Source organism: Gopherus evgoodei, chromosome 1 (assembly GCF_007399415.2).
Source record: "Gopherus evgoodei ecotype Sinaloan lineage chromosome 1, rGopEvg1_v1.p, whole genome shotgun sequence".
Classification (NCBI taxonomy): domain Eukaryota; kingdom Metazoa; phylum Chordata; order Testudines; family Testudinidae; genus Gopherus; species Gopherus evgoodei.
In genome coordinates, this window is record NC_044322.1 from 101,196,318 (window position 1) to 101,210,626 (window position 14,309).

The 14,309-nt window shown below is 41.8% G+C and overlaps 1 protein-coding gene across 1 annotated transcript in view; it reads right to left on the reverse strand.

The window, feature by feature from the left end:
* METTL21C (methyltransferase like 21C) overlaps window positions 1-14,309 on the reverse strand; it is a 39,067-nt gene that overhangs the window by 7,882 nt on the left and 16,876 nt on the right.

Below are 14,309 nucleotides of genomic sequence, written 5' to 3' on the forward strand. Positions count from 1 at the left end.
GCCATGAGAACTCTCAATGATCTCAGAGACTGGGCTTCTATTTTAACTCCTCTGTGGTAGTACTTTCGGGTCTTGTAGCAGAGAGGGGAAGTGGTTTTGTACTGATTCGGAAGGAGGAGTGCTATCAAGTGAATCACTTCCTGCAGAACCTTAGTTTTCCTTGGAGATCTCCCATCCATCCAGCTACTGATTAGGTCTGAGCCTCCACCACTTACAAGTTCTACTGTAATATGATCACAATCAGAGGTGGCATGGTGCAAACTTTGCCATGATTACATTGCTGCAGGGTAGATGCTTTCGTGTGTGTGTGTGTGTGTCGCGCTTCGGAAAACTGCCCTTTCATTGAACAGGAGCTACAGTTTCAAAATTGGTCTTGTCACATATCCATAGCCAGAATAAGACCAATATTTTTTGTAGTTACATTTGCTGAAATAGAAATAATCACATCTCAGTTGATTGCTACAGAAGCCACGAAGGAGTATTAGCCTCCATGTTGCACAATTGACTAGGTGTGTAATTGGGAGGGAGGAGGGATACAACTTGCCTCCCCCAGTAGCATAAGTTAAGTGGCCACTACTGCTGGAAGCAACAGATTTGCAGGCCCAGCATTCTGATTAGCATGGCAAGTCCAGTGTTCTGACCAATTGCATGTTGAAGTCAACAAGCAACTACATTTGGATATACTTTATTATTTGGTAATGCTTTGGAACATAAAATCTACTGCACCTAAATGAAAGCCTGATCCTACTGATGCCGATGGAAATTTTATCAGTGACTTCAGTGAGAGAAGTGCAAACTATGAGAGCACAGAAACCAGGCAGGCCTGGTGGAATAGTCATCGAAACATGGGTATGTGTATAGTTAATTATGTGCTTAAATTCATCAGGGTACAGTAAAACTTGGCAGCATTGCTATACATATATCTTTTCTGTATTCATTCATTGCCTAAATGTTACTGCAAGGCCAAAATTCCAGTTTGACGATGTATCACCAGTGAAAAATCATACAATAACAAATACAATCCTAGTAAACATCTAGGTCTAATCAAATCTTTAGATACTGTAGCTAGTAACTCACTATAAGAGAGACCTAAATTGCAATTCTCAGTCTGAGTAATAAGATTTTCATATCCTTTTGTCTGCAAAGTTTAAAAAGAAAAAAGCTACCAAATGTACTTCCATAAATTATAGTGGTGATGTTTTATGTACTAAAAAGAGTGTTTAATTATTTTTAAGTTGGTACAGACTACACCAAGGATTTGGTTTTATAATTGTCAGAGATGCAGGTATTTTAGTAGCATAGGCTTAATGATGCCACAATAATTATATTTTAAAAGCTACACTATTCCAAAATTGTGCCTGAGACTTTAAACATAAGGCAGACAGAATGCACATCCTAGTTGTAGAAAGCATAAGTCTCAGCTCATTTGCAAATGCATAATAGTGTGTTCCTGTTAAATACCTTGTGTGCCATGTGGCTGTTTTGGGAGATTTTCAGAATTTTGTGCATGTTAAATCCCAACCTTAGTGTTGCATTAATGTAGATTGTGTATTTGCATTCCTTGCCTTGTATGTGCTGCCTTTTTTAACACAAAAGGGATAAGTCAAGAATAGAAGAGGCACCAGTGTTGTTTCCTAATTCGGAAATCATTAGCGCTTTCAGGTTTGCCTCTATTTGATACTGTGTGTTTAAACTGAAAGACTGAAGAGATGACTTGCATTAGTGACATGCATAATGCACGTATTTGAATGTGCGGTTTAATGTTCACATTTAAATACATGCATCTTCTTGGTGCAAATTCCCCAACACCCAGTAGTAGAGCTGGTCAAAAAAAGTCCCATGGGAAATTCTGGGAGTTTGAAATTTTGTTTCTTCCCGAATCAAAATGAAAAGTTGAAACATGATGATTTTTCACTAAATAAAATATCCTGAAATACTTCATTTCAGCTGTGTCATTTTGATTTTCATCATGTTATAAATTATAATGTAACAGATGTCAATGAAGTTTAAATGAAACGTTGATAATTCATGTCAAAAATTTGCTGAAATTGTGATGTTCCTGCAGAATGTTCTGATTTCATTGAATCTGCACTTTCAGATGGAAAACAGTTGCATCCACCAATTTTTGACCAGCTCTACACATTGCTATCTGCATCTGGATTTCTTTGCAAAATGATCAGATGGGCAAATGCTAAATTCAAGTTTTGTAGATCTGAAGTGTTTAAAAGTATTTTTAATTATCATTGAGTCAATTTACAACAATTACGGTTGGAATTGCGAGATTTCAGGCTAGAGTATAATTATTCTGGTGGAAAGAAGTAGTCTTCTGTGGAGTTATAATGAAAGTACCTGCTTGACCATGTTTAACATCACTACCATGACAGTAAAATATTGAAGAAGCTATCAGAGGGATATTTGTGAGGTGGATAAATCTTAAGGTAACAGTTTGTTCTCAGTTGAAATAAGTTTTGCCTGTCAATTTTTCATTTAAAAGTCCTGTTGTTAACAAAATGAAAATACAAATAAGATGATTGGGTAGATTGGTGGTTCTCAGACTTTTATACTGGTGACCCCTTTCACATACCAAGCCTCTGAGTGCGCCCCCCCCCCCCATAAGTGAAAAACACTTTTTAACATATTTAACACCATTATAAATGCTGGAGGCAAAGCGGGTTTGGGTGGAGGCTGACAGCTTGTGACCCCCCATGTAATAATCTTGCGACCCCCTGAGGGGTCCAGACCCCCAGTTTGACAACCCCTGATGTAGATGAATGAGCAACATGGCATTGATCAGTGTTCAGTTGTGAACACAACCCTTCCCAGATTTTTTTTTTTTTTTAGTCTGAAACTTTTGAGCATGAATCGGTATGCTAGCATGTTTTAGGACTGTATTTCATCAGTCAAAAGCCACTTCCAGTTGCACTTGCAGAAGTGCAGTTGGATTTTTATATATTATTCCTTGAAAATGTAGCTCTTTCTGTTAGGACTTCACATACCAAACACGGGTAAGAACGTTTGTTGTTAAATGCCCATGCAATTAAATCAAGTTCTCTTGCATTAAATAATAAATAATGTTCTTAGAGAAATCTAGTCCCTAATAAATCCTGGGAGACTTTACTTTTATGCTAGACCTCCTGGTGGATACTTGAGTATATTGGGGGGGGGGAACATAGCTGGAAAATAACTTGCCATCATTACTGATGCAATGATCTCATTGAAACAATGCTACATTTCTCAGTAATTCAGTAAACTTAATTCCTCTGACCAATGATAACGTCAGACAATTCCAAATTTAAAAAGGCATTAAATAAATAAATGTAACACATTCCTTGTTAGTTGCTATCATAGGAGCATTTAGGTACATTCCAAACAATGTTAGTTGAAGAATTGTTGTATCATTACCTTCTTTAGCAGAGTGAGTTTGAAGTTTCCTGTGCATCTTCTCAGACCACCCTAAAGGTTTTTATACAGGCATGCACCTGGGAGGATTAATTCTCTGTTCACAAAGTCCAGCCAGTAGGAGTGCAGTCTATTTAAGGTAGCATTACCAAACAGCACTCCGAGAACTTACTGGGTCACACTAAATTTTTTCACATTTGCAGAACAAAATAAAAACCACTATCAACTTTGGGAGTTCCTAAAATGTACACACGTCAAAAACTGAATCAATCTCGTCAAATTCTGCCGATGCCTTTCTTATGGTTTTTAATTTTTAGAAGTTTGAAACTATTCCAAGTCTTAACAACATTATCTGCAGCTGTCCTGACCCAAACAACCTGACATGGTCTATCTGGTACACAAATAACATGTGCAGCCATTTGGCAGCAGACCAAACAAAGAGAGAGAAGGTCACATGGCAGAAGATGATCCTGGAAATGGTTAAGTCTTAGGGCCCCTCTGAGAAGATACTATAGCTGGGGGAGTTGTAGGGCTTACTCCCCACTGTTTTGGGGAGCGAGGAGGCGAAGGGTTGAGGGAATCTGGCAGCCCTATCGATAGAATGGGCTTTCTAGAAGACTCCTTTAACTAGCCTATAGATGCTGTAGGATGTGTATAATTCTCTATTGAAAGGACAGTGCAAAGTTGAAAACCACATTAGTCTGACCTAGCACCTACTCTAGTTACAATCTACCCTTAAGATGACTATACATGAAGGAAATTAGCAAAAATAGATATTGCCTTCTGTTTACTTTGAGAATGTGAGTACTCCACATATACTGCCAGTTTCACTGTTGAAAAGACCCTTCTAAAAATTGAACAGGGACCAGACAACACTTTATAAAAGCAACTTTAGAGGATTTTTTTTCCTCCAAATTCACGACAGTATTAAAGAGTGCAGTTATGATCTGGATGCTTTGAAATCAGAGGGATAACAAAGGTAGGAAACAAAGAGGAGTCCTTGTGGCACCTTAGAGACTAACACATTTATTTGAGCATAAGCTTTTGTGGGATAAAACCCACTTCATCAGCTGCATGGAAGACTCTTCGTTGTTTTTGCTGATACAGACTAACCCGGCTATCACTCTAAAAGATAGGAAATGTAGACCTAAAAAATTAAACTCCAGTGTATAAACTTTCACATCTCAATGTGTAGCAACATTTTGAGACCATTCGGTACTGCTCCTTTAAAGAATTTGGACAGAAAAGAATATATCCCTCTTCTTCCTTTATCTCCATCCCTTTTTTTAACTTATCATGCATTTCACACATTAACCAGTAGGTGACCTCAGTATTCACACCAAATATTAAGTATATCAATGGAGAGACAAGGCGGGTGAGGTAATATCTTTTATTGGACCAACTTCTGTTGATTAGAGAGACAAGCTCTGAGCTACACGAGCTCCTATTCAGGTCCAGGAAAGGTACTCCATGTATCACAGCAAGATGCAAGCTGGAACAGACTGTTAAGCATAAGTAGTTAGAACATATTGTAAGGGACCATTCAAAGTAAAGTGGCCAGATCAGAAGTGGCCCCTCTACCCAGGGGTGAATGCCTGCACCGGGGGTCTTCTTCCCTGCATGGGAGTCAAGGATGCAAACACTGGGTGTGGCAAGGTGCTCTCTCTTCCCCTGCTGGTTTGCTGGAGGTCTTGGGTCCCCTCTTGGATAAATGAGGAGAGAAAGTGTCAGATCTCCTGCTCTGGAGTAGACTGTCCTCTCCTTGGTTGCTGCGGGGATGTGTTGGTCTTCTCCTTTCATGGGCAACTGCTTTTCCTCCCTGACTGCAAAAGGTAGTGTGGTGCCTCAGAGCAGCAGGCACTCCTCCGCTACAACAGCAGATGCTTGGCCACGCTCTTATTAACACCTGCACAAGTGACTCTGTCGCATGCTCCCTCTGCTGGTAAAGCAGTTGCCTGAGCCATGGTTGTCATGCCCCATTGACAGCAACACTGAATATCCGTAGGGTTGGAAGATGTCGATTTCACTGTGTGTGCACTGATTGAAATTTGCCAGTAGGCAAAGTAGAAAAAATGCCACTTGTGAACTTATTACCGTTTGATTTACAGCTATTTGCTTTGTATATTTTGACATCCAATGCCAACAATTTGTGTTTTCATGGTTATAAAGCTTTAACTTTTTGAAACTCAACATCTACTGCCATTGTATAATTGTCTCAATCCTCCCATAATTTCCACAATTGGGAAAATTTAAATTGATAAAAATTGGGGGGGAGGGGAACATGCTTAAAAATAAACATTGTTCGTTGTTGAAATTATTAAAAAAAATAAAATTGAATTCTGCCAAGCTTAAGTATATGCATTGCTGGCTCTGATTGGCCAGTGGCAGCACTGGAGGTGGAGCAGGATGGTGAGTGGCTCCGAGAGCTGCCAGCGTGGCATATGGAGGTATGCCATACAACCCAAACGTGACATTTATATTTCTTTTAAAATGGAAAATTTATTGTTCTTCCTGGAGGCCTTTTCCCCCACTCCAACTCAGTCTCCTCCTCATAACAGATGATCTCCTTGGTGAGAAGCACAGATGTGGTTTCTTTGGCAGCCCATCAGTGTTGCTAATTTGACTTCGATGGAGGTGCATGTGGGTACAGTTTCAGTATGAGTGTCTTAGGCTGAAACCTGGACCTAGAGCTGAAAGGGTCTACATCCGATACTAGCATCCTGAGTCATCCAATCTGCAAGTATTTTTGTATGTTAAGTAATAAAATACATGTCACAGGAATAAAGTGCTTTGGGAACTTGGCTTATGCCATATTTTACATAAATAACCAATCATCAGTCTTGTCTACATAGAACAACATTGGCTCTTCCATGTAAATCTAAGCAGCCAGGCAGAGATTTGAGACTGAACACCAGGATACCCCTACAAGAAACCTTCCTACTGTTGTTGCGGGATAATCTCTAACAGAGCTCTTATAAATGACAATTGATATTTACTGTGCTTTTTTGATGTAATAAAATAGCCAGGAATTACCTTCAGGCTGAGCCATGGAAAATTAATAGAGTGCACAGATTAATTGCTTGGTTAGATTTATATCCAAAGAGGTTTTCCCTCCCATCTGAGAGTGTGCGGAGTAAAAAACAATTCCAAGACAGCCATCAGTCTTTAAAAATTGCTTCCATTTTAGTCTTGTTTAATTATGTTTAATGTTGCCATGTCATGTTAATGTAATCAGGCTTGCTCTAATCAGTACATGAAATACAGTGCTGTGCTATCCAATGAGGGAGTACAGTGAGTGGGAACAATAGCAATTGCTCTAAATGTTTCTTTATCATTATTTGTATTACTGTAGTGCACAGGGCCCCAAGATGTTGAGCAAATGAAGAGAGCAAGCTGATAAATGTTTCCGTCTTTGTGCTTCTGGTAGGAGCTCTTTAGCATGCCTCATCATCAGCTGCTGTGTTTCATTAACCGTTTGTTGTGTATTTAATGGCTGTACAGTGTTTGATTTGGAATAAAAACATTGCAGGCTTTTAGCGCCTAACATGGATGTTGTTTGGGAAACTAGGGCTAGATCACCTATGTTCAGGGCAGAAACCAGTGTTGTAGATAAGTTAGTTCTAGCCTACCTTTCTACTCCCATGAGCCTCAAATGTTCTGTGGCTTAGGCTGCTCTAAATCATGCTGGGGAGAGTGGTTCCTAGGGAGTGCTTGAACAGCTGGGGCTGGCTAGTGTGCAGTGCACTCTGGCTCTGCTTTTCTTTCAGTGTGCTCCCACCCAGTAACACCTCCATGCCTGAGAGAGCCAGTTTTGTGCCACCCAGAACATCAGAGCAATGGGGACTGAGCCAGAATATGGCTTTTGGGTTTTGAGCAAGACCTGTATTCAAGTGTATTTGGCAGAGATCCCAGAGGCATTATTGAAACAAATACTGTGTATTATAAAATGAGACAGATTTTTTTTACTCTGTTCATTTCCTCACTCCTCACACCGCTGAGTGCATCTGGTTCCAGCACAAACTCCTCCTGTTGGCCCCTCAGCATATGAATCACCCCAGGTTGGACCACTTTACATTCATGTACACGCTCTGTGGGCCAAATTCAGAGATGATGTGTAAGTGCAAAGGGGACAAGATACATGTTAGCATGTGGGTGTGAGTCAGTGAATTGGAGGCATCCTAAGCTGCTGATATACACACATTGTGGATGCTTGACTTCATGTGAACTTAAATTCTTTTGACTTAGAATTTTTAGATCACCTGTGGAACTTGATATTTTGTCCTCATGTTATTATCAAAGGAAATGGACACACAGTTAGCAGCTGAAATCTATTAGTTTGTTATAATACCACACATTTTGGTTTCTTCTGTAAATGATTAAAATGCAGAATCTGGATAGCTCAAGATTTTTGTGTGATTAACTTTTCAAAACCTGCAGCTATTCTGTTCAAGGGATTATATTTGGGTTGATTTGTTTTGTTCTTAGTCTTTCCCCCTTCCTACTCGGAATGTGCATGGGTTTCTTTATAGTTATTTTCACTGTTTCTTCTCCATTCTCCCCTTGGTGCTTCCTCCTTGCCACCAACTTTGCCATCATAGGCTTATCCTGGGTGGAGATACTGCTTCTTGGGGAAATACCTTAACAAACAGCTGAGTTTTATTTGTAGGTGTGAACATAGTTAGATTTGGGCAGAGTCTGAACTCAACATAAGGTATTCTTTATCCTGCCCTAGGGTATTGTATTACGGTACCTTACATTTTTTACCAGTTTAATTTCCCAGCTGGTTATTTTAAAAAGGACTTGAAATCTGCTAGTATTTCCCTTATGGCACAGGAAAAGATCCTGAACTAACACTGCAGAGCCTATTATAAAACTAAGGTTAATTTACTGAACTGGAAATTTTATTATCTTACCTCATTATATATGAGACCAGTTATGATGTATGGAGATGAAGGAAACTGTTCTAAATCTTCGAGGATCACTCCAGTCATCAATTAACTAATTTGATCTACAGTTCATGCCACATTGGGATGAAGATTGGAGTAGTTATTTTAAATAGCTTTTTTATGAGGATATTCAGTAAAATATTTTCAATAAAAGTTAATGTTCACTTAGGACTAAATTCTGCAATTTTCACTCAGTCAAAGCTCTGAGGTCAGAGAGTTTTGCTGTGGTAAGGGATTATCCAAGAGGTGAGTAGTAAGGGATGCAAAATATAGTTGATAATGCACAACTGAGGTACCTGTCATGCCTTTTTTTGGCTATGGCGAGCCAAGCTTTATTTATTATTTAAAAAATAACAATAACTGAAACATCTTTGAAAGGTCACTGCAGAAGCGCATCACACAAGTTTTGATCATCTTTAACCTCTGCTGGAAAAACTTAATTGCTTGGAGAATTTTTTAAGTGCTTAGTCTGAAAAAGCATCCGACTTCTATCATTAGATGTAACTTATTAAAAAGCATCTGATGGAAGAGTCGCTTCTAAAGTGTTAGATACCTTCAAAACAAAATCTTTCTAAAATATGTGGCCTTACTGAAGCTCATTTTATTCAAATTCAAATCCAACAACCACTCTGCAACAAAATTCTGGTGGGCATTCTGCTCTTGAAGCATCTGTAGGATTAGGTCCCAAATCTGCCATTATTATGAGAGTGAAGTGTGAACTCCTCAGCATAGATTGTGGATGAAATCCTGCCCCACTGAAGTCAATGAGTGTTTTGCCAACTTTTTCAATGGGCCCAGCCCATATTTGGCACTGTATACATACATAGAATCATAGGACTAGAAGGGACCTTGAGAGGTCATCTAGTCCAGTCCCCTGCACTCATGGCAGGACTAAGTATTATCTAGATCATTCCTGACAGGTGTTTGTCTAACCTGCTCTTAAAAATCTCCAGTGATGGAGATTCCACAACCTCCCTGACAGTTAGGAAGTTTTTCCTAATGTCCAACCTAAACCACCCTTGCTGCAATTTAAGACCATTGCTTCTTGTCCTATCCTCATCATATAAGCAGCATGTGCATTTTATGTTGTACAGTAAGTATTGTCCACAGCCTGTTTGGAACTTAAATCCCAGTGTACTGCTTTAAATATGGGGCTTGATTAATATCATTAGCACAATATAGCTGGGATTGTCTGGACTGTTATCTGGAAAATTAGAGCAGTGTGTATTTTTAAATCTTGTATTATTGTACTTTTGGTGTTATGAGCAGTGTTATCTAAATCATGTATCAAAATCTACAGTATCATAAATTTGGTTGCAAAAAAACAGATTTTTGGTTCATAAATTCCAAGGCCAGAAGGGACCATTATGACCTGCTGAATAACACATGCCAAAAAAAGAATTCCTGTTTGAACTAGAGCATATCTCAGGGGTCGGCAACCTCTGGCACGCGGCTCACCAGGATAAGCACCCTGGCGGGCCGGGAGTTTGTTTACCTGCCGCATTGGCAGGTTTTGACGACCACGGCTCCCACTGGCCACGGTTCGCCGTCCCAGGCCAATGGGGGTGGCGAGAAGCGGCACGGGCGAGGGATGTGCTTACCCTGACGAACCACGTGCCAGTAGTTGCCGACCCCTGGCATATCTTTTAGGGAGGAAAAAAATCAAATTAGATTTAAAAATTGCTAATGATGGACAATTCTTCATAATCCTTGGTAAATTGTTCCAATGGTTAATTACCCTCACTGATAAAAAATTATCTTATTTCCAATCTGAATTTGTCTGAATTGCAAGGTGACGCCTATTTGGTCCTAGCTATTTGCCAATAGTAGCAATGCCCTTGATGACTTTTTTCCATCTGTGTCTGCCTAGGACCATTCTTTTCAGATGCAGAACTTGCTACCATGATCAAGATGGGGCTACACCTTATATCTACCCACAAACAAGCCGAAGCAGAACTTGGCAGCTCCTATGGTAAGTGTCCTATTTTGCCATATACAGATTACTCTGATGCTCCCAGATCTGCACTGGTTGCCAGTTGGGTTGAGTTGAAGAACATTTTAGTTCTTGCATGCTTGAAAGATCAACTCTCTCCCCTTGGCAATTAGCAGAGGTGCTTGAGGTCTCTTGGTTTACTAGAAAGGGAGCTACTGGAAAGTGCCTTCCAGAAGGTGCCTCTGAGTTCAGAATTTGCTCCCCCTTTGGCATGATTTAGCACAAATTTGACTTTTTGGGCACACAGTAAAACCGACCTGTTTTGGAGGGGAGGGAGGTTTCTTAGTATGTGTCACTTAAATCTAAACATGTTTACCTAGTTTCATATTAGCATCAGAATGTTTGGTTTCTGTGTGAGATATTCTGTAGAAGTGATGAGAGAGAAGTTGCAGGAGAGCTGTCCTAAGAGTTTTGATGGGATCTTGGCAAACCTTGGTTATGTGGTTTGTGCACAATCCCAGTTATGCAGCTTGTGTATAATGTGCTGAAAATGGTCCAGACAAAACAGAATTACATTATCTGGAAAATATCAGTGATACGTAAAGCTGTCAGATTTGCCTGGCAGCTTGTGTGGGGTGAGTCAGAAAAAATATTTTTGGATGACTCTTTAACCCTGGTACTTAAAGCCATTCCCCTCCCCCCAAAATGATTGCTTCATTACCTTTCAGTCAATTCTGGGTGCAGTGAATGTTTTACTCCTATGCATCCATCTGCGAATCAGACAGCCCCAACCTAAATAGGGTAATGGCAGAGGTTCAGTTCAAATCGGCCAGAGTTCAGAGATCAGACTGATTCAGTGCTCTGTCAACAATAGGATCTTCAATCAGACTTCTCTAGCCATGCCGTGTGCAGAGCTTCACTGACGTGGTGAGGTGCACTTCAGTGTCAGACAGAAGGTGGGGGAAGGGAGGGAATTCTAAGCATTTCATTAAAACTGTCATAGGTGTTAGTAAAAAATCTCCAATACTAGAGTGGAGAGGGGCCAGCAAAAAAGATTTTAAAGCAAAAAGAGTAAAACAACATTTGGAATCTGACCAATAGACTAAACACTGGAGGCTGCACAGTGGGGAGGCAAAACAAACCCACTAAAATGGAGAGCTTCGTTGAGGCAGCTCACTTTGAAAGTTGATTTCCATAGCTGTGAGAACAGTTCTGTTCCATCTCACAGCAGCCGAGTCTAGCCCAAAATATGTGGCCTTTCAAGCCACACTTGCTCTGTAAGGCCAAAGATTCTGGTTTAGCAGCAAACTGCCCAATTCCAGGGGAAGGATCGGCCTGGCACAGAAGACCAAAGTCTCTGGGAGTTATGTTATGCCCAAAAGGAAGTCAGGTTATATGCATGGGCTCCCCACCTCCTTTGTGCCACAACTCAAACTTGGAACTATTTGCTGCCACTGCCCCAGGCAGGGCTGAACTCTTGCAAGTGTTTTCTTCACAGCTAGTGAGGAGTAGAGAGGCTAGGACTGCCCATGAGCATAATTCTAGGGAGGAATAGTCAGGGCCACCCAGAGGATTCCGGGGGTCTGGGGTTTTTGGCGGCGAGGGGGCCCCTACTTCAGCGGTAAGTCGGTGGCTGGGGGTCCTTCCACTCCGGGACCTGCCGCTGAAGTGCCCCGAAGACCCATGGTGGGGACACCCCGCCGCCGAATTACTGCCAAAGCAGGACCCACAGTCGAAGTGCAGTCGGGTCTTTGGCAGTAATTCGGCAGCGGGGTTGGGGGGCCTGCTGCTGGTCTTTAGGGTACTTTGGCGGCGGGTCCTGGAATGGAAGGGCCCCCCGCCACCGAATTGCCACTGAATTGGGCCCCACCGCCAAAGTGTAGCCGGGTCGTCCGCCCCGGAGCAGAAGGACCCCCCGCTGGTGAAGACTGGGAGCAGAAGCAGCTCCGGGGGCCCGGGCCCTGGGAGAGCTTTCCAGGGCCCCGGGAGCAAGTGAAGGACCCTGCTCCAAGGGCCCCAAAAAACTGTCGTGGGGGCCTCTGAGGGGCCCAGGGTCTGGGACAAATTGCCCCACTTGCCCCCCCCGGGCGTCCCCTGGGGTAGTGACTCTGCAATATGTCTGAATCCATTGCAGACAGGAATGGGACTGTCTGTCAGGGAGAGCCTGCCAAATTCTGTACTGGGCCCAATTAAAATTCTTTCCTGTCTGGTTTGATGACATTCAGTCAGCTAGTGTAAGAACTTTCCCTATGGGATTCGAACATCAAGGGAAGCTGTTTTCAGCTTGGAAAAGAGACTAAGGGGAGGATATGATCGAGGTCTATAAAATCATGACTGGTGTGATGAAAATGAATAAGGAAGTGTTATTTACTCCTTCACATAACACAAGAACTAGGGGTCACCAAATGAAATTAACAGGCAGCAGGTTTAAAACAAATAAAAGGAAGTATTTTTTCACAGTTGTGAAGGCCAAGACTATAACAGAGTTCAAAAAAGAACTAGATAAATTCATGGACAGTAAATAAGGCTACGATTTTGTCATGGATATTTTTAGTAAAAGTCAGGGTCAAGTCACGGGCAATAAACAAAAATTCAAGGAAGTGGTGACCTGTCCCTGACTTTTACTAAAAATATCCATAACAAAAGGGAGTGAGGAAGGTCCAGCACCCTGCCCTGCCGTGGCTGGGAGCTGCGGCCTCTGCCCCTACGCAGCAGCTGGGAAAATGCAGAGGATCCCTCCCCACCGGGGGCAGCGGGGAATCTGCAGAGGTTCCCCTGCCATGTGCTTCAGGGAGCTCCTGGGATTCCTCTGAACCTGCTCATGGTGGTTGGGGAACTGCAGGGGATCCCTGCACGCATGGAGACTGGGGAGCTCTGGGGCACCTGCCACTCCATGCAGCTCCTGGTCACCACTGGTGGTGGGGATACTCTGCAGCTCCCAGCCTCTTCGGGCTGAAGTCACAGAGGTCTGCAGAATTCACAGATTCCGTGACTTCCATGACCAAAACATAGCCTTAACGATAGGTCCATCAATAGCTATTAGCCAGGATAGACAAGGATGGTGTCCCTAGCCTCTATTTGCCAGAAGCTGGGAATGGGCGATGGGATGGATCACTTGATGATTACCTGTTCTGTTCATTCCCTGTGGGGCACCTGGCATTGGTCATTGTCAGAAGACAGGATACTGGGCTAAATGGACCTTTGGTCTGATGCAGTATGGTTGTTCTTATGTTTCTGATTTCCTGCCTCCTCACCGCCACACATCCAGCCCAGATGCTGTGCCTGTCCCCTGGCAATGGGCAGTCACTGATAGGATAGGTTACCTAAAGCAATGTTCTACAGACAGTACAGAGGAGTTATTTCACACAGAGAGCAGCTTCTGCTGCTACGAGCTGTTGGGGAGGTAACAGTTGTGCAAGTTCCTTTCAGGACTTTTGGATAACCTATTGGGAGTAAAAACCAAATCCCCCCACACCTCGGATATATTACTAGCAGCTATTTTACATCTTTAATAAATGACATCCCCATTTACTTATTGCAGAATAACCCATTTACATTTGCAGGGAAAGAGTTTATAAATAATTATGCTGTTATCTGCAAATGGGCTCATTCTCTAGAACTGTCGGCTAAAATTAGGATAAGTATCTAAATTCAGAAGTACTACCTACCCGCTAAACTCTGAAAGTCAAATATCTACCTGTTCTCTTTAATGATTCTAGCCCTATCTGTTAAAAGAGAAAAGCAAACTTTTTTTGGTAAAGTTTTCTCATTGAACAGCTGGGTAACATTACAGGACACGTTTCTCAGAGGAGTAGTTTATCACTCAGTATAACAAGTTACCAAGCTAAATGTACGACAGTAATAACAGCACCTGGTATAAATATTGGGTAATCCAGCATTACAACAATAGCAATATCTAAATTATACCTGGTGTTCTGAGTCATCTTTTGCCTCTTTCTCTTGTCCTTCTCTGTGCTATAATTATGGTGTGGATGGTTTGTGAACTCTGATATACAGTTAGGGTGACCAGA